This window comes from Silene latifolia, chromosome 9 (assembly GCF_048544455.1).
Source record: "Silene latifolia isolate original U9 population chromosome 9, ASM4854445v1, whole genome shotgun sequence".
NCBI lineage: Eukaryota > Viridiplantae > Streptophyta > Magnoliopsida > Caryophyllales > Caryophyllaceae > Silene > Silene latifolia.
In genome coordinates, this window is record NC_133534.1 from 84,864,293 (window position 1) to 84,890,748 (window position 26,456).

The following is a 26,456-nucleotide window of genomic DNA, read 5'->3' on the forward strand; positions in this document are numbered from 1 at the left end:
TTGATATTTTGCATGTCTAGAAGGTCACAAGGTGATTTGTTACCTTTTGACCATGAAATTGAAAGAACCTTGACGAACAGTAGGAGATTTGCTAGGAGGAAGTTGAGAGGTATTAGTGAGGTTGTTCAACCAACTATTGAGTTCATCAACCCTTTTGCAAGAGAAGGAGAGGAGAACCCATTACACAATACCACCCAAAATCAACCTACAATGCCTAAATTTTCGTCACATTCCGTACCCACCGAGGAGAACCTACCCAATGGTACTCCTACACCAAAACATCTAACCGGAAATTTTATTGCCAAATCCACCTTTATCCAATTAGTCGAAAGGAGCCAATTTGGGGGGATGCCTAGTGAAGACCCTCATTCTCATATGGAAACTTTTTGCGACTATTGTGATGCGATCTCTCAAACCGGTGTGACTCAAAACCAAATTCGATGGGTCTTATTTCCTTTTTCTCTAATCGGCACCGCGAAACAATGGTTGAAGGGCCTTGATAAGGCCACTCTCGGAATAGATTCTTGGAAGAAGTTGGCTCTAGCTTTCTACAAAAAATTCTACCCACCGGAAAAGACTAACATGCTAAGAGCTCAAATTACGGGTTTTAAGCAAAGGGATGAAGAATCCTTGTATGAAGCTTGGGAGCGGTTCAAGGGAATTTGTCGCTCATGTCCTCACCATGGACTTAGCGAATGGTTCTTGGTACAACAATTTTGGAACGGTTTATATGAAGATTCAAGGAACATTCTCAACATGGGATCAAATGGAATGTTCACCGAAGTTGATGACAATCAAACATGGAACAAAATTGAGGAAATGGCGGTCCATAACTCACAATATAGTAGACCTCGCAAGGCTACTAGAGGAGGAAAGCATGAAGTGGACTCCGTTACTCAATTGGGTGCTCAACTTAATGCTCATATTGACACAATCAATTTGAAGTTTGAAAAAGCTATGGCTAGACTTGAAGAAGTCTCAAAATCACCAAAACATCATGTTAATGCCATGACGGCATCCTCATCAATCCCAAGTGGGATATGTGAGAATTGTGGAACTTTGGGACATGACCAAAGTGAATGTAGGGGAACAAATGAACAAGTGAATGCTTTCCAAGCATACAAGAGTGGTACCCCTTATTCCAACTATTACAATGAAAACACCAAGTTTCACCCAAATCTCTCATACAAAAGCCAAAATGTTCAAAACCCACAAACAACATACACTCCACCACCCATGAGAAACCAAAATCAAAGACCCTTTTTCAATCAAAACCAAGGTTACCAAAATCAAATTCCATACAATCACCAAAATGACCAAGGTTTTGATGTCCAAAAAGCGGTCCTCCAAATGCAAAAGAATCAACAAGAATTTTTCACTCAAATGCAAAAAGATAGTCAAGCAATGGAAACCACCATCAACAACATTCTAACTCACACCAAGATGTTGGAAACACAATTGACTTAACTAGCATCTTCAAGCTCACAAAGACAAAAGGGGCAATTACCACCTCAAAGTAATCCCCCAAGACATGAAACGGTTAGTGCCATTCACTTGAGAAGTGGTACAAGGTATGAAGCACCGAAGAAGCAAGTTGAGGATGAATTTGTGGAAGCTAGTGATAAGGAAGAAATTATGCAAAACTCCAAAGATGGAGAATCATCAAAAGAAGAAATTTCAAAGAGAAATGAAGACAAGGTCAAGGAGAATGAGCCCATTGTGATTAGACTTCCTTTTCCAAGTCGTCAAGCCAAGCCCAAATTTGATGACCAACTTGGAAAGTTTATGGAAATTGTGAAGAATTTGGAAGTCTCAATTCCTTTCACGGAATTAATAAATCACGTGCCGGCCTATGCGAAATACATGAAAGATATCCTCACAAAGAAGAAGTCGATCCGGAAACTTGAGACTATCGCCTTCACTAAGGTGAGTAGTGCAATACTTCAAGGGAGTTCACCTCCAAAACTAAAGGATCCGGGAAGCTTCTCAATACCGTGTACCATTGGCGAAACAACGATCAACAAAGCCTTATGTGATCTAGGGGCTAGTGTGAGTGTTATGCCCTACTCGGTGAGTAAAAGGTTGGGGATGGGAGAACTTAAATGCACCAACATCACACTCCAAATGGCCGATAGATCGACGAAGACACCATTAGGGATATGGGAAGATGTCCCCGTACGAATTGGGAAGTTTTTCATCCCGGTGGACTATGTCATTGTTGATATGGAGGAAGATTCCAACATTCCAATCATTCTAGGAAGACCTTTCCTACACACCGCGGGTGCGGTGATTGATGTGAAACATGGTGAGCTCACTCTAGAAGTGGGAGATGAAAGCATAACCTTTAATCTTGACAAGACTATGAGAGCTCCTCGTTTGCATGAACCGTGTTTCATGATTGATCATTATAGCCGAAAGGATGAGAGGAAGAAATCGGAACTTCAATGGAAGAAGAAAATTGAAGATGCTCCATTCAAAGAGCAAGTAAATTGTGACAAGGAGAGCTTGCAAAGCTCATCAAAATCAATCAAAGAAGAAGAGGATGGCCTCATTGGCCAAGAGAGGAATTTGGGAGAGTTGTCTCCATCAAATCAAGAGATTTTCAATGATCAACCTAATGAAGTTTGTGGTCTTTGGGACGACGAATTTGAAGGGATTTTTAATCCCTACATTGGTAATGCCATCGATCAAGACCGACAACAAGGGCCAAAGTCTATCGAAGAGCTCTATAACAATAATGAACAAGCTTTTGATTACTTTTTCAAGGTGTTGAGCAACATCAACAACACCTTGAACATGCCCCCTTGACATCTCATCAAGAATGAGAGTTTGGTGGAGTCCTCCCTAAACCACCGTTTGTAAATATTTCTAACTCCCTAACTCGCATTTCAATTCTTGTATTGCATTTTTTGTCATCTTTGGATTTTTATTTACTTTGATCAAGATAATTGTCATGTTTGAGAGAAGTGAGGGAGGGACTAATAATTTCAATTGATGTGTAGTGCTCTAGCTTAGTGTGGGGATGGCAATTGCCTAGGCTATCCATGCCTTAGTAGTGCCCCCACAATGAAGAACACAAGATATAAAGAAGAATGGAAGAATGGTAAGGGATATGCATTGTACACGGATAGAACTGAATCCGGGTACAAAGGGGCCGAATCCGAGCGGATTCAGGAGAATCCGCCCGTCTACAGACAATCCGAGCGTATTGGGTAGAAGACGCACGTCCCTATGAGCTGAATTTTTTTTGAAAGATTTTTGACTGTAAGAGAATCCGGGCGTCCTGAACAGCAATCCGCTCGTCTCTGGAAATCCGCCCGTCTTGAAAGGAAGACGCCCGTCTTCTTTGCCGAGGAAAACAAGAAAAATTCCTGGACTGAAATCCGTCCGTCTTCTGAAGAATCCGCCCGTCCCGTGTCAGCGAATCCGAGCGTCTTCTCTTAAAGACGCCCGTCTTTAGGCGAGTTTTTCCCAACCCAGAAAGTGCAGAATCCGCCCGTCTTGAGCAGAAACCGCACGGATTGCCCCTGTAGTTCGAATTTTTTCGGGCTTTATAAAACCCCTCCCACCTTCACTCATTCATTCATTCATTCATTCATTCATTCATTCATTCATTCATAACACTACTTCAAAACATCAAAACCCTCATCCTCTCCATCACAAAAACAAAATTCCTCAACTACATTCACCAAAATCAAATCAAATCATCCTTTTAACAACAAATCAATCACTCCTTTTTCAATAAAAAACAAAACCAAGCACAAAATCTTCAACCTTTGAGTCGATTTTTGAATTCATAAAGGCAAAGCCTTTCACCTTTAAATCGATTTGGGTACATTACAAATTGAAGATTTTTCATTCTTTTCTTGGTTAATTCATCAATGGCAAGGACTAAGGGAGCAACAAAGGCACCAAAGGCTAAGACACTTTCACAAAGGCAAAAGGCTCTTCAAGCAAAGAAAGCATTGGCTATGGTGGTAGCAACCCCAAACTTGAAAGTGCAACAACAACAACAACCTTCTATGGGAGCAACAACATCTACGACTCCGGAAATTGATCAACTTTTGCATTATCCGGAGGTAACTTTTATTTCCAAAACCCATAGAGATATTTTTGCCAAGTTTGCTAGGAAATCTCTCTTTAATTTTGTAATCAACAATTAATCAAGTTCTAATAGAAGCTTTATTTCCTTAATCTCTCTTTTGTTCATCCTTTATTTTGTGTAATTGAAGATTATTTGGGTTATTATTGGGAGATTGACAACCTCTCAATCAAGCATCAAGTACTTCTTTTATCTTTGCTTTATTATTGGAATCATTAGTAGGTATAATTCTCTTAATCCCTCTTTAATTATTGTTAATCACTTTCATTTATTCAACATGTTTCCTTTTGTTGGTATGATTGACAACCTTGCTAGCATGATCAACATGATAATGAGTGAGTAGTCTCTTAGCTAGGGTTAATGGGTGATTAGGGGAAACCAACATGGGGAATGATTCATGCTTAAATTAATATGCGTTCATGTTTTATTTGCTTGCTTGTTTTGATCTCAACTCATGCACATGTTATATTTGATGAAATGCTAAGCCTATGAATCCTTGCATTTACCGCCATCTCCTATCTTTTCAATGAGACTTGTAAGACATAACCCAACTCGAGTCTCATTAGACCATGCATGTTGTTGAGTAGGGAAGACTAAGTCGACTTGTAGGTGTTGTACAATCTAATCGATTCGGCTCCGGGACCCAAACTTTCCTAGGATTGTAAGATATAACCCAACTCAATCTATCACAACAATAATTGCTTGCTTATAATTTGAGAACATGTTTGTATGATCAATTCCCATGATTCCCCTATGACCCCATGACACCCTAGTGCTTTTTATCAATTGTTTACAACCCTTTTAATTCATCTTGCTTTTTTATTTCCATTGATATTTTAGTTTAGTGACCTTCTACATCAACCCAATTTGTGACACCCCTAAGACACCACTAGTTGCAATAGAAATCTCATTTCAATACCCGTCCCTTGGGATCCGACCTTTACTTGCCTCTTTACTAATTGTAGAGTTGTTTGTGAAGCTATAAATTGTGTTTTGATTCGGACGTGACCCAATGACCACACCTTTAATTGTGAACACGAAACGGACCGATCAGCATGAATTCTACAGTAAATGCAAGCTACACTAATCTACACTACATGATGCATGGTTTTTGTTTATGACGAAGAGGATAATTTAGATTACCGGCCGTTGTGTATGTATGTACTTCCCCAAACCGAGTTAGACATTATTTCTAATGTCCTAAGGTTGGGTGTAGTTCATGCACACACGATGTAATGCATGAAACTAAATTTGTCATTTTGGATTTTCAAAAGTGGGAACAATAAAATAAGAACACCTCAATGGGGCCGAGGTGTTAGTCCTCTATGTTGCTAGGACTACTCCAATCATGATCAAGATAAATAAATAAAACAAAGAGAGAAACACACAAACCTCAAGAGGGTAGGAGCCTCCAAAGCTTGCTAATCTTCCATCATATCATCACTATCATCATCTTCCTCAATAGAAGTGGACTGATCACCACTTCCCTCTTCACTTTCTTGTTCACTTTGTTCAACATCCTCTTCTTCTTCTTCACTAGCCTCTTCATCAATGCTATCATCAACCGCATCACCGACAACCTCATCGTCACCCGGAATCTCACCCCTAGATGCACTCGGAAAGAAGACTTCCCTATCCGCCCAACTAGGCAAAGGACATGAAGGATCAAGGAGTCCTTGCCTAGATAAATGAAGGAGGGGTGGTTATTGGGCTAAGTAAGCATCTTCCCGATCCTTACAAGCTTGCTTGTACATCTCTTGCATAAGAAGAGTCATATAATCTTTGCTTACTTCAACACCTTCGGGTTTGAACTCTTGGTACTTGAAAGGATAGGGTGGTGTGACAATGGAAGAGGAGGGTATTTCAATTTCATCCCTTTGTTGTCGGATAATGTATTCGGCCTATTTTGAGAGGGGAAGGAGATAGTTGGTCCGATGGACACTTAAACAACAAATCTTCGAAGGCAAAATAAAAGATCTAGCCTCACTAGTGAGCCATCCATACTTGGTGTCAAGAGGGTTATGAGAGACCCACTTGTATTTGTTTATCATAGCATTAATATCAATGAGATGACCACCCTTTTTCGCCACATACTTTCTATCCTTGTTGAAGTTCGGATCAAAGTATTTAACCAAAAGAGTGACTAGACCTCCATTCACAATAACGGTAGTGCCTTGCTTCCCACAATCAACATTTAGAAATCTATCCACCAAAAGCCTTAGAGAGTTGAAAGGCTTGGTGAATTCCCTTCCAATGTTTAAGGCCGACTCAAGAAGAACAAAATCGAGCTTGGGATTTGATACGTGCATATTCTATACACTTTATTTGCAGTTTTGGCATGTATTTCCATGCGTATTTGTTAGCTTTAAGCCACTATTTCTCCCGAAACAGTTTACTTTGCGATTTCTATGACTTATTGTAGGAATGAGTGGAAGTAGGCTAAATCAAGCTTAAATCGTCCTCCGGAAGCTGCTTTAGGGGAACTTGGAAGATGGGAGCTCGGACTTGTCCACCTCGGGATGCGTGCATTAGAGTGAAGTGGCTGCTTTGAAGAGAGGAGGACTTACTGCACAACTCAGTTGGTCGATCGACCAACCTCTTCAGTTGATCGACCGTGGAACTTCAGCGGATTCTACTGTACTACACTCACCAGTCGATCGACCATGCTACTTAGTCGATCGACCAGGTTTCGAGGCTGAGATTTATTTTTCGTGCTAGACTTTTAAAAGCCCAATTGTAATTTACTCTTTTGGCATCGTTTATCAGTAGAACGCAGAATAATTTTAGGTTATGCTTTTTATTCAAGAACTCAGTTTTAGATCTAGCTTAGAGGCAGAAAAGGGAGACGACGGAATTCCGGATTCGATTACTTTGTTCATCATTTAATTAGTAGGCTTTTATGCAATTTCCTTCTTCTTGAATTTCTTGTTAATTCAATTCTTGTTGTTACCAATTTAATTTCAGCAATTCAGTATTTTGTCTTTTGTCTGTAATTCAATTCAATCATGTCAATCTTATATTCTGCCTTTAAGTTTGCAATTGTTGTAGTTTTAATCATGCATAGCTAATTACCTTGATTGGGAACAAGGTGAGCCATGGCATAAATTAGGGTTGTTTTGTTAGTATGATTTCTTCCGTATCGATCTTATTACCTTTTGATAAACCCGTCTTGCTAGATTGAAAGATTAGTGGGTTAGGCTTTCATTTGGTTGGAATTTCCTTTGAGCGAATGCTTTGAGAAATTCTTGGGAATTATAAGACCGTAAAGTATTTGAGCATTGATCGAAAGGCCTGCTCTTACTTTCCGAGACTGTTACAAGACCTCTACTATCCCTTTGTGATCTGACCTTAGCCATGGTGAACCGAAGTTCCTGATCTTCTTTTTATCTTGTTGAGAAATTTCATATTTTAGCAACTAGTCATTAGAAACAAACAAATTCAAAACCCTCATTTAATTGTTACTTTATTAGACTGAAAATAGCAAATAGAATTGATCTTGTCTCTCTGTGGTTCGACCCTTACTATCACTAGCTATAGTTTTAGTTCGGATTTATAAATTAAATTTTGATACAAAACGACGGTATCAAATTTTGGCGCCGTTGCCGGGGAGACGATGTAATTCTGTTTGCTTTATTTTTAGTTTATTTTTCTTGTCTCAAGGAACTTTGGTTCCTTGAGGCCGTTGCTTACTCATGCTTCTAGTTTTGCTTCTACACAGTTAGAAGACAGGTTTTTGAGAGGAAGGCTTGAGTACTCTCACTTTTGCGAATATGGCTACGATATATGATAATCTTCAGCCAAAAGAGCAGCACCTTCCAAAGGGGCACGTGTTACCTACCCCAACTACCGGTCACTTCGAATTTCGTTCCTCTTATATTGATTTAGTGGAGCGAAATCAGTTTGCTGGTCTACCGGACGAGGATCCTTTGAAGCACATGGAAATTTTCACGGACTCTCATTGTTCCATACCTGCACCGGCTGGGGTGACCCAGGATGAAGTAAAGGGGATAATGTTCTTATACTCCTTGAAGGATTCGGCGCGAGATTGGTACCGCTACCTTGATAGGGTAGCAGCGGGAGTCATAGATTGGACATCTCTAGCGTTAGCCTTCTACAAGAAATACTTCCCACTTTCAAAGAAAGATGCCTTGAGAAGTAAAATCACAAATTTTCAGCAAGGACCTGATGAGGGCTCTTGTGAAGCGTGGGGACGTTTCAAGAGCTTGGTTAGGGCTGTCCTTCACCATGGTTTCCAGCAGTGGTACCTTTGCAACTTATTCTATAATGCTTTATATGATGATTACAAGGTCATCCTGGATGCAGCTCCGAATGGTAGGTTCCAAAATAATACCGGTCAGAATAAAGGTTGGAACACTATTGAGGAGATGGCAGTCCATAGAGCCGAGTTTGGAAGTTCGCGTGGAATGTCGCGAAAGCAAAGTGATGAAATGAGTGCCGTTGTGACACTCATAACTTCTATTACTGCCCGTCTCGAGAAGCTCGAGACCTCTGAAGCTTCCAAGGAAAGAGTTGAAATTCCTGTCTATAATTCAGATGAGACCGCGGAATTGAGAGAAATGGTCCGAACTCTTTTGGTTCAAGTCGCGAAATAATAGAAGCAAATTTGGAATTGAATCTACAAAGAATTTTGTGAAGCAGTTGGAGAATATAGAGGCTAAGCAAGTCGCCAATTCTTCAAGCAAATGCGAGGGGCCAATTGAAACGATTAATGCCATTAATCTCAAAAGTGTCCTCTCTTATGAAGGTCCCGATAAGCCAAGAGGAGACTCGGGAAATGATGAAGAGGCTAGTTTAAATTCTTGTCCGAAAACGAACTATATTGCCAGTACCGGCGATCGATCGACCACCAACAGTAGTCGATCGACCGGAATTCCTGAGGAAAAAGTTTCTGATAAAAAACTATTCATGCCCAGCACAAGTGGTCGATCGACCACCAACAGCAGTCGATCGACCGAGGTTCCTGAAGAAACAGTTTCTGACAAGAAACTGTTCACGCCCAGCATGATTGGTCGATCGACCGAGTCCAATGGTCGATCGACCGGGTCTCCAGTGCAGGACGAAAATCCGTCAACTAGTTTGCATGATTCTACACTTATTGATGATTTGACGGAGGTTTTAAACTAACAGAAGCCGAAGGTCACTGATCCTACGGCCAGTGCTGCAGTCCCGTATCCGGAGCGTTTAAAGAATACGAAGCTGGAGCGCAAGTTTGGTAAGTTTTTGGAAATGGTCAAGAATCTCGAGGTAACAATTCCTTTCACCGACCTAATTACCCAGGTACCCTCTTATGCTAAATTTATGAAAGACATTTTGAATCGTAAGAGAAATTTTCATGATGATGGTAATGTTGCTTTCGTGGAAGAATGCAATGCTCTTTCGCAAATTAATATACCACCTAAATTAAAGGACCCGAGTAGTTTTTCAATTCCCTGCACTATAGGTAACCAAGAAATTGGAAAGGCCCTTTGCGATTTAGGGGCCAGTGTCAGTGTCATACCATACTCTGTTTGTGAAAGGCTAAATATTGGTAGACTTAAGGTGACCGATATTACCCTTCAGATGGAAAATAGATCGACTCAGAGACCTTTAGGAGTCTTAGAGGATGTACCCGTTCGAGTGGGTAAGTTTTTTATTCCTGTCGATTTCGTTGTTTTGGACATTGCAGAGGACAGTCAGATACCTATTATTTTAGGTAGACCATTTTTACATACAACCTGGAGTCGTAATAGATGTCAAACGCGGAATCATTACCTTAGAGGTAGGGGATGACACCATTGAGTTTAGTCTTGCTCGTAAGGCTACTGAACCTGCTGATGATGACATGTGTTATTCCATTGATATTGTTGACAGGGCTGTTAATTATAATTGGAGGGAATCCTTAACCAAGGATCCCTTAGCTGATCTTACCAGTTTAGATGAGTGTGCAGGTAATACAGCGGAGAATGCTGAGGAGCCAGATGCTTTGGTAGCCTCAATGGAAAGCTACGAGCTCACAGAGGAAGAAGATGAGATGCTCTTGAGCCTAGCCAACGAGAATTTGGTAAACACTTGCTATACCATTGAAGCCGATTCTCGTCTTTGTAGAGGTAAAGGTGCCCGAGCGTAAGCCACTTCCTCCTAATCTTAAGTATGTTTTTCTAGATGATACAGAGCAGTACCCAGCTATTGTTAGTGCTAAGCTTAATGATGACCAGCTGTCTGCTTTGATGTGTGTGCTTAAGAAAAACAGGAAGGCTTTAGGTTACTCTTTGGATGATATTAAGGGCATCCGCCCTGATATTTGTATGCACATGATAGAGCTGGAGGAGGGTCACAAGCCTTACAGACAAGGTCAACGCAAGTTGAACCCGAAGATGCAGGAAGTTGTTATGGCCGAGGTGATGAAACTACTCGATGCAGGTATTATTTATACAGTTGGCAACTCCAAGTGGGTTAGCCCAGTTCATGTAGTTCCGAAGAAAGGAGGGACTACCGTAGTTAAGAATGAGAAAAATGAATTAATACCAACACGAGTTGTGACAGGGTGGCGGATGTGCATTGATTATAGACAGTTGAATGCCGCCACCAAGAAAGACCACTCCCCCCCCCCTTTTGTTGACCAAATGACTGAAAGACTTGATTTTAACAAATTTTTCTGTTTTCTAGACGGATATTCAGGGTTCTTTCAGATCCCTATTCATCCTGATGATCAGAGTAAGACCACTTTTACCTGTCCACAGGGGGTTTTTGCGTACCGCAGATGCCCTTCGGATTGTGTAACGCCCTTGACTACCTTTCGAGAGGTGCATGATGGGGATTTTTTCTGATTATATAGAGAACACTATGGAGGTATTTATGGATGATTTCTCAGTTTATGGTAATGACTTTGATCGTTGTTTAGCTAACCTTGATAAAGTCATGCAGCGTTGTATAGTTGTTAATCTTGTTTTAAACTGGGAAAAATGTCAGTTCATGGTCAATGAGGGAGTTGTGTTAGGGCATCTGATTTCTGATAAAGGTATACATGTTGATAAAGCAAAAGTGCAGGTGATTGAGCAATTGCCTTCTCTCGTGAATGTTAAAGGAGTGAGGAGTTTCCTTGGTCACGCTGGTTTCTATCGGCGTTTCATTAAGGATTTTTCAAAAATTGCTAAACCACTTACACAATTGCTCCTTAAGGATGTTGTCTTTGAGTTTACTGATGAGTGCCTTTTAGCTTTTAATAGGTTAAAGGAGGCTCTAGTTTCTGCACCAATCATTCAGCCGCCTGATTGGGATCTCCCATTCGAGATTATGTGTGATGCCAGCGATTATGCGATCGGTGCAGTTTTGGGACAGCGGAAGAACAAAGTTTTGAATGCCATATATTATGCGAGCCGAACTCTGGATGAGGCTTAAGTCATCTATTATACCACTGAGAAGGAGTTTCTAGCTGTAGTTTTTGCGTTAGATAAATTTCGATTTTATTTGTTAGGTTCTAAGGTTGTTGTTTATACTGACCATGCAGCGTTGAAGACTCTCTTTCTTAAGAAGGATGCAAAGCCGAGCCTTTTGAGGTGGATACTCCTTTTGCAGGAGTTTGATTTGGAGATCAGAGATAAGAAAGGAGCAGAGAATGTGGTGGCTGACCATTTATCTCGTCTGCAGCTGACAGAAAGGGAGGATTCGTTACCTATTAATGATTCTTTTCTTGGTGAGAGTCTGTTAGCTATTACTACTTCAGGGTCTTATCCACCTCCGTGGTTTGCTGATTTTGCTAACTTTGTTGTGACAGGTAGGATACCACCCGAGCTTTCATGGCAGCAGAAGAAGCGGTTCGCTTATGATGCTAGACAATACTTTTGGGATGATCCTTATGTTTTCAAGGAATGTGCAGACGGTCTTATCTGGAGATGCGTGCCTCAATGGGAGGTGAAGGATATCCTAGAAGCTTGCCACTCTTCTGCCTATGGTGGTCACCATGGTCCGTCCTGGACTGTGGCAAAGGTACTCCAATCTGGTTTCTATTGGCCAACTTTGCATGCAGATAGTCGCAATTTTGTTGCTGAGTGCGATGCTTGTCAAAGATCGGGGAATATTTCCAAGAGACATGAGATGCCACAGGTAGGCATTCTAGAGGTTGAGATATTTGATGTCTGAGGCATTGATTATCAAGGACCTTTTCCGAGCAGTCAAGGTAATAAATATATCCTCGTAGCTGTAGATTATGTATCCAAATGGGTAGAAGCTATCGCTACTCCCCATTGCGACGCAAAGGCCGTGATTAAACTGTTTAAAAAGATTATTTTCCCTCGTTTTGGTGTCCCTAGGGTTGTCATTAGCGATGGGGGAATGCATTTTAAGGAGAAACAACTTAGTGCTTTATTGACTAAATTCGGTGTCCAACATCGTAGAGGTTTTGGGTATCATCCCCAAACTAGTGGTCAGGTTTTGATTTATAACAGAGAATTGAAAGAGGTTTTAGCTAAAGTTGTTTCTAAATCAAGGAAATATTGGAGTCATAAGTTAGATGATGTCTTATGGGCTTATAGAACCGCGTTTAAAACGCCAATTGGGATGTCACCATTTCGATTGATTTATGGTAAGACATGTCATTTACCTGTTGAGTTGGAGCTAAGTCTTGGTGGGCTATTTGTGATTTGAATTTGGATCCTAACCTCTCTCGTGAGAAACGCATGATACAGCTGAATGAGCTGGAGGAATTTAGGCTGCTGGCCTATGATAATGCTAGGATCTACAAAGAGAAAAAAAAGCGCTGGCACGACAAGAGAATCATCAAGCGCGAGTTCCATATTGGTGATACGGTACTTCTTTTTAACGCACGTATCCGTTTATTTCCTGGTAAGCTGAAATCCAGGTGGACTGGCCCCTATACGGTCACAGCAGTTACAAAATTCGGATCAGTTGAATTGGAGACCTCTGCTGGAGAAAGGTTCAAAGTTAATGGCCAATATGTGAAACATTATCACGGTGCAGACGATTTCATTGGGCAGGTCGAAGTACTATACTTTGACCCAATTTTAGAAGCTGCAAACTGAGGTAAAAAGGTCGTGCGGGACCTCTTAAACCAGCGCTAACCGGGAGGCAATCCGGCTTGTAATTTTTTGTAATTAGGATCTTAATGGTTTTATTTCATTTGTTTTGCATTAGGAGCTTTAGTTTTTTCCTTTTAATTAGCAATTCCTTGGTTTGAAAAATGTGCACCTTTGATAATTTTTGCAGGAATTTATTTTATGCAAAGTGCGTAAGGTGGTTTACTGAATTTTCATGAGAGAAGAACGGGAAATTGAAGTGGCAAAATGAATTTTTGACGATTTTGAGTTTGATTGCCAGCGTTTGCAGTCGATCGACTAAGTTACTCAGTCGATCGACTGCGGAGGAAAAGACAGAAGCTACTGTGTAAGAGAGATTGGTCGATCGACTGGGTCATGTAGTCGATCGACCACCACGCAACAACCAGAAAAGCTGCATAAGGTGATCCTGGTCGATCGACCGAGTCAGGTGGTCGATCGACCACTGCGCGAATTCAGAATGCACGATCAATAAGGGAAGTTCTAACTCCTTATTCATTCATTCATTATACTCTTAATTGAAAAAAAAAATCAATCAGAGGAAACCCTTGTCTTCCCCTTCCTTGCGATTTTCCTGCCAATATCCCCCTTTACTTCGATTTTCTTGCCTAAATCTTCAAGTTCTCATCAAAGGTATGTCTCTAATCTCATTTCCATATTCTATATTCGATTTCCACTGAACTTTCATGCCCAAATTTCGAGCATTGTTACATTGAGACGGAAAAATTGAATTGGGGAAAATCGATTTAGGGCTAGTTTCTTGTCGATTTTTGTGCTTTAATTGCTTTTGCTACCCTTTTCCCTTGATTTTCGAAACAATTTAGCAACTAGGAGGTGCTTAATGCCGTTTCCCCCAAATTTTCGAGACCCTAAATCCGTTTTCAATTTCTGATTTTGTTTCGGGTTTTCATAAATTGTCAATGTTATGGGGAAATAGTTGTTGAATTGTTCATTTTGTAGGAAGCAAGGATGACAAAAGGAAAGCAGGCGATGTACGAAGGCAAGTCCAGTCAGGGAGCGGCTAAACAGCAGCGGGGTCCGCCGCTAATGATTGAGGACACCACGGATAGTCTGCCTGACTATCCGCAGGTTACTTTTTCTTCTTCAACTCAGCGTGCTAAGTTCGCTCTCTTTGTCGCAAAAATGAAAGTTACAGCCACTCGATTTCTTCACAAGCCTACTTTAGAGAAATTAGGCTATTTTGAGTCTGTTGTGTCCCTGCTAAATGGGACAGGAATGTCGGGTCTTGTGGACATGGCTGAGTTCACTTATTACATTTTGACCTTCGAGTTTTTCTCGTCCTATGCTTTTGACCAGGCTTCTTTTGAAGCCAACAGGAGTAGCCCTTGCATTTCTTTTCGGCTATTCAATGTCACCTACTCCCTGACATTAGCCGACTTTGCTAGATTTTTGGGTCTTTATTTCGAGGGTAACACCTCGGAAACTTCTGATGTTCACCGGGTCATGTGGTCATGTATTAGTGACTGGAACGGCCGTAAGAGGACGGGCACTTCCGTCGACTTGCCCCCTTTTCGTTATTTTCTACGGCTAATGGGTAATACCATTTTCAGCCGTAAGGAGTCAAATAATGTGAATACTATTGAACTGTCTATCTTAGTGGGCTATCTGAACATTGAAAGTCGGGTAGCCCGTATCTATTACATAGCTTATTTGACTGCCGCTTACTTTTAAACTATAAGTGAGGGCACTTTGGCCACTGTTGCTTGTGGTGGGTTGGTGACGCGTATCGCCAACCATCTGGTTCTTCTGTTCCCTCGAGAGGAGGCCCCTATTGACCCTGACCTACGCTTTATGGATCTTGCCTATGCGAGGTCTGTGAAGTGGGTCGATAGTCGGAGTCGGTGGAAGATTGATTCTTTTATCTGCGACCCCATCCCTGTCCTTGGCCTCCCTCCTATCCTGCCCCTTACCACTGTTTCGGGGGCAGCTCGCCCGCCCTTGCCTGGTTACAGACTTCCTATTAGGGCGGGCACTGCTACTGCTAGCACCTCGAGGCGGGCTCATGCCTCATTTTCACAGGCCTCCTCCTCTTCTACTCCTGCTCCCACGGGTTACCCGGCCACTTTTCGCCCCCCTACACCTATGGTTATCCCTCCGGTCATGGACCAAAGGGGGATGTCACGTGTGTTGAGTGACTTGTGCATGAGCTTTGATCAGCAAAAACTAGACACGGCCCTGGCCCTGTACCCAGTTTACGAGGAGTACGCTCGGACGGGGATGCTCCCACGAGGTGCCTGGACTCACCCGTCCTTCTTTGTTCCTCCGGTGGGCGGCTACCCTCAGCCTGCCAGGAGACCTCCTCCTACTACTACTACTACTACTACTGCCGCTGCTGCTGAGGCGGAGGATGAGGAGGATGACTCTAGGTCAGACGAGGATAGTGGTTCCGAGTATGACGGTGGAGATTAGATGCTTGTGACCTCCCCTGTTTTTGGCTGGTTTGGGGAGGTCGTCTTTTGTGAGTTTCCGATCCCACTTTATTAGTTTCTTCTTATTTTGTTGTGCTTTTATTCTTCCCTATTTCTGCTGGTGATTTGCTGCTGAGCACAATGGGGGCATTGTGCGTTTTGGTTTGGGGAGGGTATTTGCATATATCTTTTGCATCTGCATTTGTTTTTTATTGCATTTCAGTCACACGTTAACTGCATTTTAGCTTGCATTTGTGTTATTTCAAAAAAAAAAAAAAAAAAAAAAAGAGAAAAAAACCGAAAAATTTCAAAAAAAAAATCATAAATATCACGTTTACTTTTGCATATAGTCGAGTCGGATTGGAGTTTATTAATGATGACATTGCACTATTAGTCAAATATATGCCATTCCTTGCCTTTTCACAACTGCTTAGCGAGAATTAAAAGTGATTTTTCAAATTTTGTTGTGGAATTTACTTCGGGTTATTAGACTTGACTCATTACTTTTGGCAAACTACTGATGTCACCATAATTAGCGCATATTTAGCCCCCGAATTAGCCTTGTTCCCATGCTTTTTAGTGCATATTTGGGTCATTTCTTATCTTTAGTTCTTTGTTTTGCATATTCTTTGAGATTTTGATCCCTTGGTAGGAAAGGAGTAAGAATCTTGCATTTTCATGGCAAAATGAGACTAAATTGATCGAATTCAATGACCAAGCATCAAGGAGAGACAAGATTAGAAGGCCTTTGTACATATTATAGTACATGAGCAATGTCGAGAAAGGATCCTTGAGTCCCCAAGGAAATCCCCAAGGAATTTATGATGAAAAGGGAAGAAAAGAAGAAGAAGTCTTGCTGAGGCACAATCCGTGCGGATTGTCTCCAATCCGGCCGTCCTCCACCTGCACAATCCGTGCGGTTTTCCACCAAGACGCTCGGGTTTAGCCACCACAATCCGCCCGGATTCTCCTGAATCCGCTCGGGTTCCATCGCCAGAATCCGCCCGTCCCGACCCTAATCCGCTCGGATTCCTCTACAGCGCGTTTTCGTCTTCTCCAAGCTAGAATGAAAGAAGCCCTTCCTTCAAAAAATACCGGCTCCTCCCTGCTCAATCTAAAAAGTGTAATTACTAGTTTAGCCCTTAGTTAACCCTAATGCATCCCCCTAATTTCCACTATAAATACCCCATTAGTCTAATTAGAAGAGCATGTTCTTCTTATCAATAATTAGAGTAGTTAATATCAATCAAATCTCTCTTTAGTTTTGTAATCAACAATTAATCAAGTTCTAATACAAGTTTTATTTCCTTAATCTCTCTTTTGTTCATCCTTTATTTTGGGTAATTGAAGATTATTTGGGTTATTATTGGGAGATTGACAACCTCTCAATAAAGCATTCAAGTACTTCTTTTATCTTTGCTTTACTATTAGAATCATTAATAGGTATAATTCTCTTAATCCCTTTTTAATTATTGTTAATTACTTTCATTTATTCATCATGTTTCACTTTGTTGGTATGATTGACAACCTTGCTAGCATGATCAACATGATAATGAGTGAGTAGTCTCTTAGCTAGAGTTAATGGGTGATTAAGGGAAACCAACATGGGGAATGATTCATGCTTAAATTAATATGCTTTCATGTTTTATTTGCTTGCTTGTTTTGATCTCAACTCATGCACATGTTATATTTGATGAAATGCTAAGCCTATGAATCCTTGCATTTACCACCATCTCCTATCTTTTCAATGAGACTTGTAAGACATAACCCAACTCGAGTCTCATTAGACCATGCATGTTGTTGAGTAGGGAAGATTAAGTCGACTTGTAGGTGTTGTACAATCTAATCGATTCGGCTCCGGGACCCAAACTTTCCTAGGATTGTAAGATATAACCCAACTCAATCCATCACAACAATAATTGCTTGCTTATAATTTGAGAACATGTTTGTATGATCAATTCCCATGATTCCCCTATGATCCCATGACACCCTAGTGCTTTTTAATCAATTGTTTACACCCCCTTTTAATTCATCTTGCTTGTTTATTTTCATTGCTATTTTAGTTAGTGACCTTCTACATCAACCCAAATTGTGACACCCCTAAGACACCACTAGTTTCAATAGAAATCTCATCTCAATACCCGTCCCTTGGGATCCGACCTTTACTTGCCTCTTTACTAATTGTAGAGTTGTTTGTGAAGCTATAAATTGTGTTTTGATTCGGACGTGACCCAACGACCACACCTTTAATTGTGAACACGAAACGGACCGATCAAAAAATGGCGCCGTTGCCGGGGACGGTGTTTACTTGATTTAGATTTCCTTTTATTGTTATTAGTTGTGCCTTTCTTCGCCTTGGGGAAGTAAAATTCCTCAAGGTTTGTTCTAATTGTTTTCGAGTTGTTTGATATTTTGCATGTCTAGAAGGTCACAAGGTGATTTGTTACCTTTTGACCGTGAAATTGAAAGAACCTTGACGAACAATAGGAGATTTGCTAGGAGGAATTTGAGAGGTATTAGTGAGATTGTTCAACCCACTATTGAGTTCATCAACCCTTTCGCAATAGAAGGAGAGGAGAACCCATTACACAATACCCCACAAAATCAACCTACAATGCCTAAATTCGTCACTCACACTCCGTACCCACCGAGGAGAACCTACCCAATGGTACTCCTACACCACAACATCTAACCGGAAATTTTATTGCCAAATCCGCCTTTATCCAATTAGTCGAAAGGAGCCAATTTGGGGGGATGCCTAGTGAAGACCCTCATTCTCATATGGAAACCTTTTGCGACTATTGTGATGCAATCTCTCAAACCGGTGTGACTCAAGCCCAAATTAGATGGGTCTTATTTCCATTTTCTCTAATCGGCACCGCGAAACAATGGTTGAAGGGCCTTGACAAGGCCACTCTCGGAATAGATTCTTGGAAGAAGTTGGCTCTAGCTTTCTACAAAAAATTCTACCCACCGGAAAAGACTAACATGCTAAGAGCTGAAATTACGGGTTTTAAGCAAAGGGATGAAGAATCTTTGTATGAAGCTTGGGAGCGGTTCAAGGGAATTTGTCGCTCATGTCCTCACCATGGACTTAGCGAATGGTTTTTGGTACAACAATTTTGGAACGGTTTATATGAAGATTCAAGGAACATTCTCAACATGGGATCAAATGGAATGTTCACCGAAGTTGATGACAATCAAACATGGAACAAGATTGAGGAAATGGCGGTCCATAATTCACAATATAGTAGACCTCGCAAGGCTACTAGAGGAGGAAAGCATGAAGTGGACTCCGTTACTCAATTGGGTGCTCAACTTAGTGCTCACATTGACACAATCAATTTGAAGTTTGAAAAAGCTATGGCTAGACTTGAAGAAGTCTCAAAATCACCAAAGCATCATGTTAATGCCATGACGGCATCTTCATCAATCCCAAGTGGGATATGTGAGAATTGTGGAACTTTGGGACATGACCAAAGTGAATGTAGGGGAACAAATGAATAAGTGAATGCTTTCCAAGCATACAAGAGTGCTACCCCTTATTCCAACTATTACAATGAAAACACCAAATTCCATCCAAATCTCTCATACAAAAGCCAAAATGTTCAAAATCCTCAAACAACATACACTCCACCACCCATGAGAAACCAAAATCAAAGACCCTTTTACAATCAAAACCAAGGTTACCAAAATCAAAATCCATACAATCACCAAAATGACCAAGGTTTTGATGTCCAAAAAGCGGTCCTCTAAATGCAAAAGAATCAACAAGAATTTTTCACTCAAATGCATTAAGATACCCAAGCAAAGGAAACCACCATCAACAACATTCTAGCTCACACCAAGATGTTGGAAACACAATTGACTCAACTAGCATCTTCAAGCTCACAAAGACAAAAGGGGCTATTACCACCTCAAAGTAATCCCCCTAGACATGAAACGGTTAGTGCCATTCACTTGAGAAGTGGTACAAGGTTTGAAGCACCAAAGAAGCAAGTTGAGGATGAAGTTGTGGAAGCTAGTGATAAGGAAGAAATTGTGCAAAACTCCAAAGATGGAGAATCATCAAAAGAAGAAAGTTCAAAGAAAAATGAAGACAAGGTCAAGGAGAAGGAGCCCATTGTGATTAGACTTCCTTTTCCAAGTCGTCAAGCCAAGCCCAAATTTGATGATCAACTTGGAAAGTTCATGGAAATTGTGAAGAATTTGGAAGTCTCAATTCCTTTCATGGAATTAATAAATCACGTGCCGGCCTATGCGAAATACATGAAAGATATCCTCACAAAGAAGAAGTCGATCCGGAAACTTGAGACTATCGCCTTCACTATGGTGAGTAGTGCAATACTTCAAGGGAGTTCACCTCCAAAACTAAAGGATCCGGGAAGCTTCTCAATACCGTGTACCATTGGCGACACAACGATCAACAAAGCCTTATGTGATCTAGGGGCTAGTGTGAGTGTCATGCCGTACTCGGTGAGTAAAAGGTTGGGGATGGGAGAGCTTAAATGCACCAACATCACACTCCAAATGGCCGATAGATCTACGAAGACACCATTAAGGATATGGGAAGATGTCCCCGTACGAATTGGGAAGTTTTTCATCCCGGTGGACTTTGTCATTGTTGATATGGAGGAAGATTCCAACATTCCAATCATTCTAGGAAGACCTTTCCTATACACCGCGGGTGCGGTGATTGATGTGAAACATGGTGAGCTCACTCTAGAAGTGGGAGATGAAAGCATAACCTTTAATCTTGACAAGACTATGAGAGCTCCTCGTTTGCATGAACCATGTTTCATGATTGATCATTATAGCCGAAAGGATGAGAGGAAGAAATCGGAACTCCAATGGAAGAAGAAAATTGAAGATGCTCCATTCAAAGAGCAAGTGAATTATGACAAGGAGAGCTTGCAAAGCTCATCAAAATCAATCAAGGAAGAAGAGAATGGCCTCATTGGCCAAGAGAAGAAATTGGGAGAGTTGTCTCCATCAAATCAAGAGATTTTCAATGATCAAGTTAATGAAGTTTGTGGTCTTTGGGACGACGAATTTGAAGGGATTTTTAATCCCTACATTGGTAATGCCATCGATCAAGACCGACAACAAGGGCCAAGGTCTATTGAAGACCTCTATAACAATAATGAACAAGCTTTTGATTACTTTTTCAAGGTGTTGAGCAACATCAACAACACCTTGAACATGCCCCCTTGACATCTCATCAAGAATGAGAGTTTGGTGGAGTCCTCCCTAAACCACCAATTGTAAATATTTCTAACTCCCTAACTCGCATTTCAATTCTTGTATTGCATTTTTGTCATCTTTGGATTTTTATTTACTTTGATCAAGATAATTGTCATGTTTAAGAGAAGTGAGGGAGGGACTAATAATTTCAATTGATGTGTAGTGCTCTAGCTTAGTGTAGGGATGGCAATTGCCTAGGCTATCCATGCCTTAGTAGTGCCCCCACAATGAAGAACACAAGATATGAAGAAGAATAGAAGAATGATAAGGGATATGCATTGTACACCGATGGAACTGAATCCGGGTACAAAGGGGGAGAATCCGAGCGGATTCAAGAGAATCCGCCCGTCTTCATGCAATCCGAGCGTACTGGCTTGAAGACGCACGTCCCTATAAGCTGAAATTTTGAAAGATTTTTGACTGTAAGAGAATCCGGGCGTCCTGAACAGCAATCCGCCCGTCTATGAAAATCCGTCCGTCTTGGAAAGAAGACGCCCGTCTTCTCTGCTGAGGAAAACAAGAAAAATTCCTGGACTGAAATCCGTCCGTCTTCTGAAGAATCCGCCCGTCCCGTGTCAGCGAATCCGAGCGTCTTCTCTTAAAGACGCCCGTCTTTAGGCGAGTTTTATCAAACCCAGAAAGTGCAGAATCCGCCCGTATTAGGCAGAAACCGCACGGATTGCCCCTGCAGTTCGAATTTTTCGGTCTTTATAAAACCCCTCCTACCTTCATTCATTCATTCATTCATTCATAACACTACTTCAAAACATCAAAACCCTCATCCTCTCCATCACAAAAACAAAATTCCTCAACTACATTCACCAAAATCAAATCAAATCATCCTTTTAACAACAAATCAATCACTCATTTTTCAATAAAAAACAAAACCAAGCACAAAATCTTCAACCTTTGAGTCGATTTTTGAATTCATAAAGGCAAAGCCTTTCACCTTTAAATCGATTTGGGTACATTACAAATTTAAGATTTTTCATTCTTTTCTTGGTTAATTCATCAATGGCAAGGACTAAGGGAGCAACAAAGGCACCAAAGGCTAAGACACTTTCACAAAGGCAAAAGGCTCTTCAAGCAAAGAAAGCATTGGCTATGGTGGTAGCAACACCAAACTTGGAAATGCAACAACAACAACAACCTTCTATGGGAGCAACAACATCTTCTACTCCGGAAATCGATCAACTTTTGCATTATCCGGAGGTAACTTTTATTTCCGAAACCCATAGAAATACTTTTGCCAAGTTTGCTAGGAAATCACTTCAAGCCACCAAATTTATATGTGAAGACACCTTGGAAAAATTGGGTGTCCTTGAGCAAACTAGAGCCTTTTTCAAAGCCATGGGGTTAGAGAAATTGTTTGAATCAAAAGAATTGACATACCCCTCCCTTACCTTGGAATTTTTGAGTTCTTTGAAAGTCACCAAAGTTGAGAGTAGGGAGAACCTCGAGTTTCGTCTAGCTAATGTTAGTAGACGCATTTCCTTTAGGGAATTGGGTGAAATCTTGGGTCTTAGTGATGAACCAAGTTATTTTAAGAATTATGGAAAGTATGACCCCGACCCTCTTTGGGAGGCAATTTCCGGAAGGAAATTTGAGGATTTTCATGCGAGTCGTGCTCTTTTAGTCCACCATCCGGGCATAAGAGTATGGCACAAGGTAATAGGAAACACCATTATTGCAAGGAAAGATACCAACCATTTCACCATACTTGATTTTATTCTTCTTGAATCGGCTTTGAACATTGGAAGAGTACACACCAAGCCTTTCAACTCTTTGAGGCTTTTGGTAGATAGATGGCTCAACATTGATTGTGGGAAGAAGGGCACTACCGTTATTGTCAATGGCGACCTAGTCACTATCCTAGCTAAGTACTTTGATCCTAACTTCAATAAGGATAACAAGTATAAAGCAAAGGAGGGTGGTCATCTTGTTGATTTGCATACTATGATACACAAGTAAAAGTGGGTTGCCCATAACCCTCTTGACACCAAGTATGGATGGCTCACTAGTGAAGCTAGATCGTTCACCTTGCCATCAAAGATTTGTCGTCTAAGCGTCCACCGGACCAATTATCTACTTCCCCTCTCTAAAGAGGCCGAGTATATTATCCAACAACAAAGGGGTGAACTTGAAATTCCCTCCTCTTCCATTGTCACACCACCTTACCCCTTTGAGTATCAAGAGTTCAAGCCGGAAGGAATTGAAGCTAGAAATGATTATTTGACTCTTCTCATGCAAGCAATGCACAAGCAAGCCTTTGAGGATCGGAAAAATGCTTACTTGGCTCAATATCCACCCCTCCTACACTTAGCTAGGCAAGGACTACTTGATCCATCATGTCCTTTGCCTAGTTGGGCGGATAGAGAAGTCCTATTTCCGGGTGCATCTAGGGTCGTTTCGGGTGACAATGAGTGATGCGATCCCGCTAAGTGTTCACAAATTAAGATGTGGTCGTTGGTCACGGTCGAATCAAAACACAATTTATAGCTCCACAAACAACTCTACAATTAGTAAAGAGGCAAGTAAAGGTCGGATCCCAAGGGACGGGAGTTGAAATGAGATTTCTATTGTAACTAGTGGTGTCTAAGGGGTGTCACAAATTGGGTTGATTTAGAAGGTTACTAAACTAAAATAGCAATGAAAATAAACAAGCACGATGAATTAAAGGGGTGAAAACAATTGATTAAAGGCACTAGGGTGTCATGGGATCATAGGGGAATCATGGGATATGATCATACAAACATGTTCTCAAATTATAAGCAAGCAATTATTGTTGTGATGGATTTAGTTGGGTTATATCTTACAATCCTAGGAAAGTTTGGGTCCCGGAGCCGAATCGATTAGATTGTACAACACCTACAAGTCGACTTAATCTTCCCTACTCAACAACATGCATGGTCTAATGAGACTCGAGTTGGATTATGTCTTACAAGTCTCATTGAAAAGATAGAAGATGATAGTAAATGCAAGGATTCATAGGCTTAGCATTTCATCAAATATAATATGTGCATGAGTTGAGATCAAAACAAGCAAGCAAATAAAACATGAAAGCATATTAATTTAAGCATGAATCATTCCCCATGTTGGTTTCCCCTAATCACCCATTAACCCTAGCTAAGAGACTACTCACTCATTATCATGTTGATCATGCTAGCAAGGTTGTCAATCATACCAACAATATGAAACATGATGAATAAATGAAAGTAATGAACAATAATTAAAAAGGGATTAAGAGATTATACCTACTAATAATTCCAATAATAAAGCAAAGATAGAAGAAGTACTTGAATGCTTGATTGAGAGGTTGTCAATCTCCCAACAATAACCTAAAATAATCTTCAATTACCCAAAATAAAGGATGAACAAAAGAGAGATTGAAGAACTAAAACTTGGAGTAAAACTTGATTAATACTTGATTACAATATTAAAGAGAGATTTGATTGATATTAACTACACTAATTATTGATAAGAAGAACATGCTCCTCTAATTAGACTAATGGGGTATTTATAGTGGAAATTAGGGAGGATGCATTAGGGTTAACTAAGGGCTAAACTAGTAATTACACTTTTTAAGTTGAGCAAGGAGGAGCCGGTATTTTCTGAGAGAAGGGCTTCTTTCTTCGTAGCTTGGAGAAGACAATCCGTGCTGTGCTAGAATCCGGGCGGAATAGGGTCGGGACAGGCGGATTCTGGCATTGGAATCCGAGCGGATTCAGGGGAATCCGGGCGGATTGTGGAGGGGGAATCCGAGCGGATTGTGGCAAAGCCGCTCGGATTGTCTTCTTTGGGACGGACGGATTGGTGACAATCCGCTCGGATTGTCAGTCAGCAACAAATCTTCTTCTTTTCTTCCCTTTTATTCATAAATTCCTTGGGGATTTCCTTGGGGACTCAAGGATCCTTTCTCAACATTGCTCTTCTACTATGATATGTACAAAGGCCTTCTAATCTTGTCTCTCCTTGATGCTTGGTCATTGAATTCGATCAATTTAGTCTCGTTTTGCCATGAAAATGCAAGATTCTTACTCCTTTCCTACCAAGGTATCAAAATCTCAAAGAATATGCAAAACAAAGAACTAAAGATAAGAAATGACCCAAATAAGAACTAAAAAGCATGGGAACAAGGCTAATTCGGGGGCTAAATATGCGCCAATTATGGTCACATCAAATATCCCCAAACCGAACCTTTGCTCGTCCCGAGTAAAGAGGTGACAAAGACTAGGACCAATACTAACCTATCCTAATAATATAGCCGATATGAGACAATTAGCGGGTCTCACTCCGCCCCTTCAACTCACAACAAGACAACCATGAGGTAGGATGCCTTCTTGCAAGGCAAGGTGGGTCTTGCCAAAATGGCGACACATCCAAACTTTAAGCACACAAAAACACATAATGGATGCATCTACAAAAAGAATAGCCACTCCCTCATCAAGTGGCGGAGGCACTAAAGAGGAACAAATTTAAGAGCATGTAATCCTTCACAAATACTAGTTCAACAAATTACTAAGTCTAAGAGGATGTCACTAAATCACCTCCAAATGGTGTTAAACTAGACTACTTTCGTCCTCAATTTCCAAATGCTTTCGTCAAGAGCGATCGGATGGTGGTGGAATGATGATCCCTATGATGCTAGTGGCATATGACATGACAAGTCTCGAATTCTCTACAAAAGTAAAGGTCATGGATCGTCCCAAGCTCGACCAAGTGGCTTGACAAAAGGCTTTTTGGGAATGAAATGCTCAAATCTTTATTCACAACGGGTGGATATGACTAGTATTCAAAATTGTCCTCATTTCACTTTCACATTTCAAAAATTTAAGATGGGGTTTGTCCTTAGGGCTAGTGTCCTTTGCTTTCGCCAATCGCTTATTAGGCAACCGGTTAACCTATAGACAATAGCTTTTCGGGGTGATAGTCACTCTGTCTCTGGGCGGCCGAATTCACAACCGTATGGGGGCCCAATTCAATGGATCCCGCACCAAAGCACATCGAAGTGGTACGCCTCCATCAAAACAACTTAACTTTCTCAACTTTCAACAATTCATAACATTTGAGGTTTCCTTGGCATTACATTACTTCCACATGATAAAATTTCTTTGAAATGAGCACTTCAAACTTATTGATAGAAAATATTTTTGGGTTGCCTTACCACAAGGTCAAACAAGGTCACCTAGACAAGTTAACCAAGTCCACATCGCATCACGGGGTTGGATAGGTGACTCACATGCAAACCCTTGACTAGGCCTTGGGTCATGGGTCAAAAGACACTAGTATGACACTATCTAGGGTGTTTTACAACCATTCTAGTAGGCAAAGTCTTAAGTTGAAGTTGCTCTTGTCAAAGTTCCTAAATAGGCATTTTTCAAAACATTTCTAACATACAACTACATGCCATGATGCAACTAATATAAACATCCTAATGCCAGTGATTCTATCAACTAATATGACATATAAACTAAATGCAAGTCCTAAATTCACATTGTTATACCACATCAATCAAAATAAAGCCACATAGTCATTAACATAAAGAGGAAAAAGGAGATTGGAAAGATCATACCATGCGGTCTTCAATATCCTCATGTCTCGGATGTGGCG

At 40.9% G+C, this 26,456-nt stretch overlaps 3 non-coding genes across 3 annotated transcripts; all 3 read right to left on the reverse strand.

Annotated features, from left to right (window-relative positions):
- Positions 1–582: 582 nt before the first annotated feature.
- LOC141604320 (small nucleolar RNA R71) lies at positions 583–689 on the reverse strand. Its single transcript, XR_012526025.1, has one exon. It is a non-coding gene; the product is annotated as a small nucleolar RNA R71 (small nucleolar RNA).
- Positions 690–8,245: 7,556 nt separating this feature from the next.
- Positions 8,246–8,354, reverse strand: LOC141603687 (small nucleolar RNA R71). The gene has a single exon (XR_012525546.1). It is a non-coding gene; the product is annotated as a small nucleolar RNA R71 (small nucleolar RNA).
- Positions 8,355–18,590: 10,236 nt separating this feature from the next.
- Positions 18,591–18,697, reverse strand: LOC141604345 (small nucleolar RNA R71). The gene has a single exon (XR_012526049.1). It is a non-coding gene; the product is annotated as a small nucleolar RNA R71 (small nucleolar RNA).
- Positions 18,698–26,456: the final 7,759 nt, after the last annotated feature.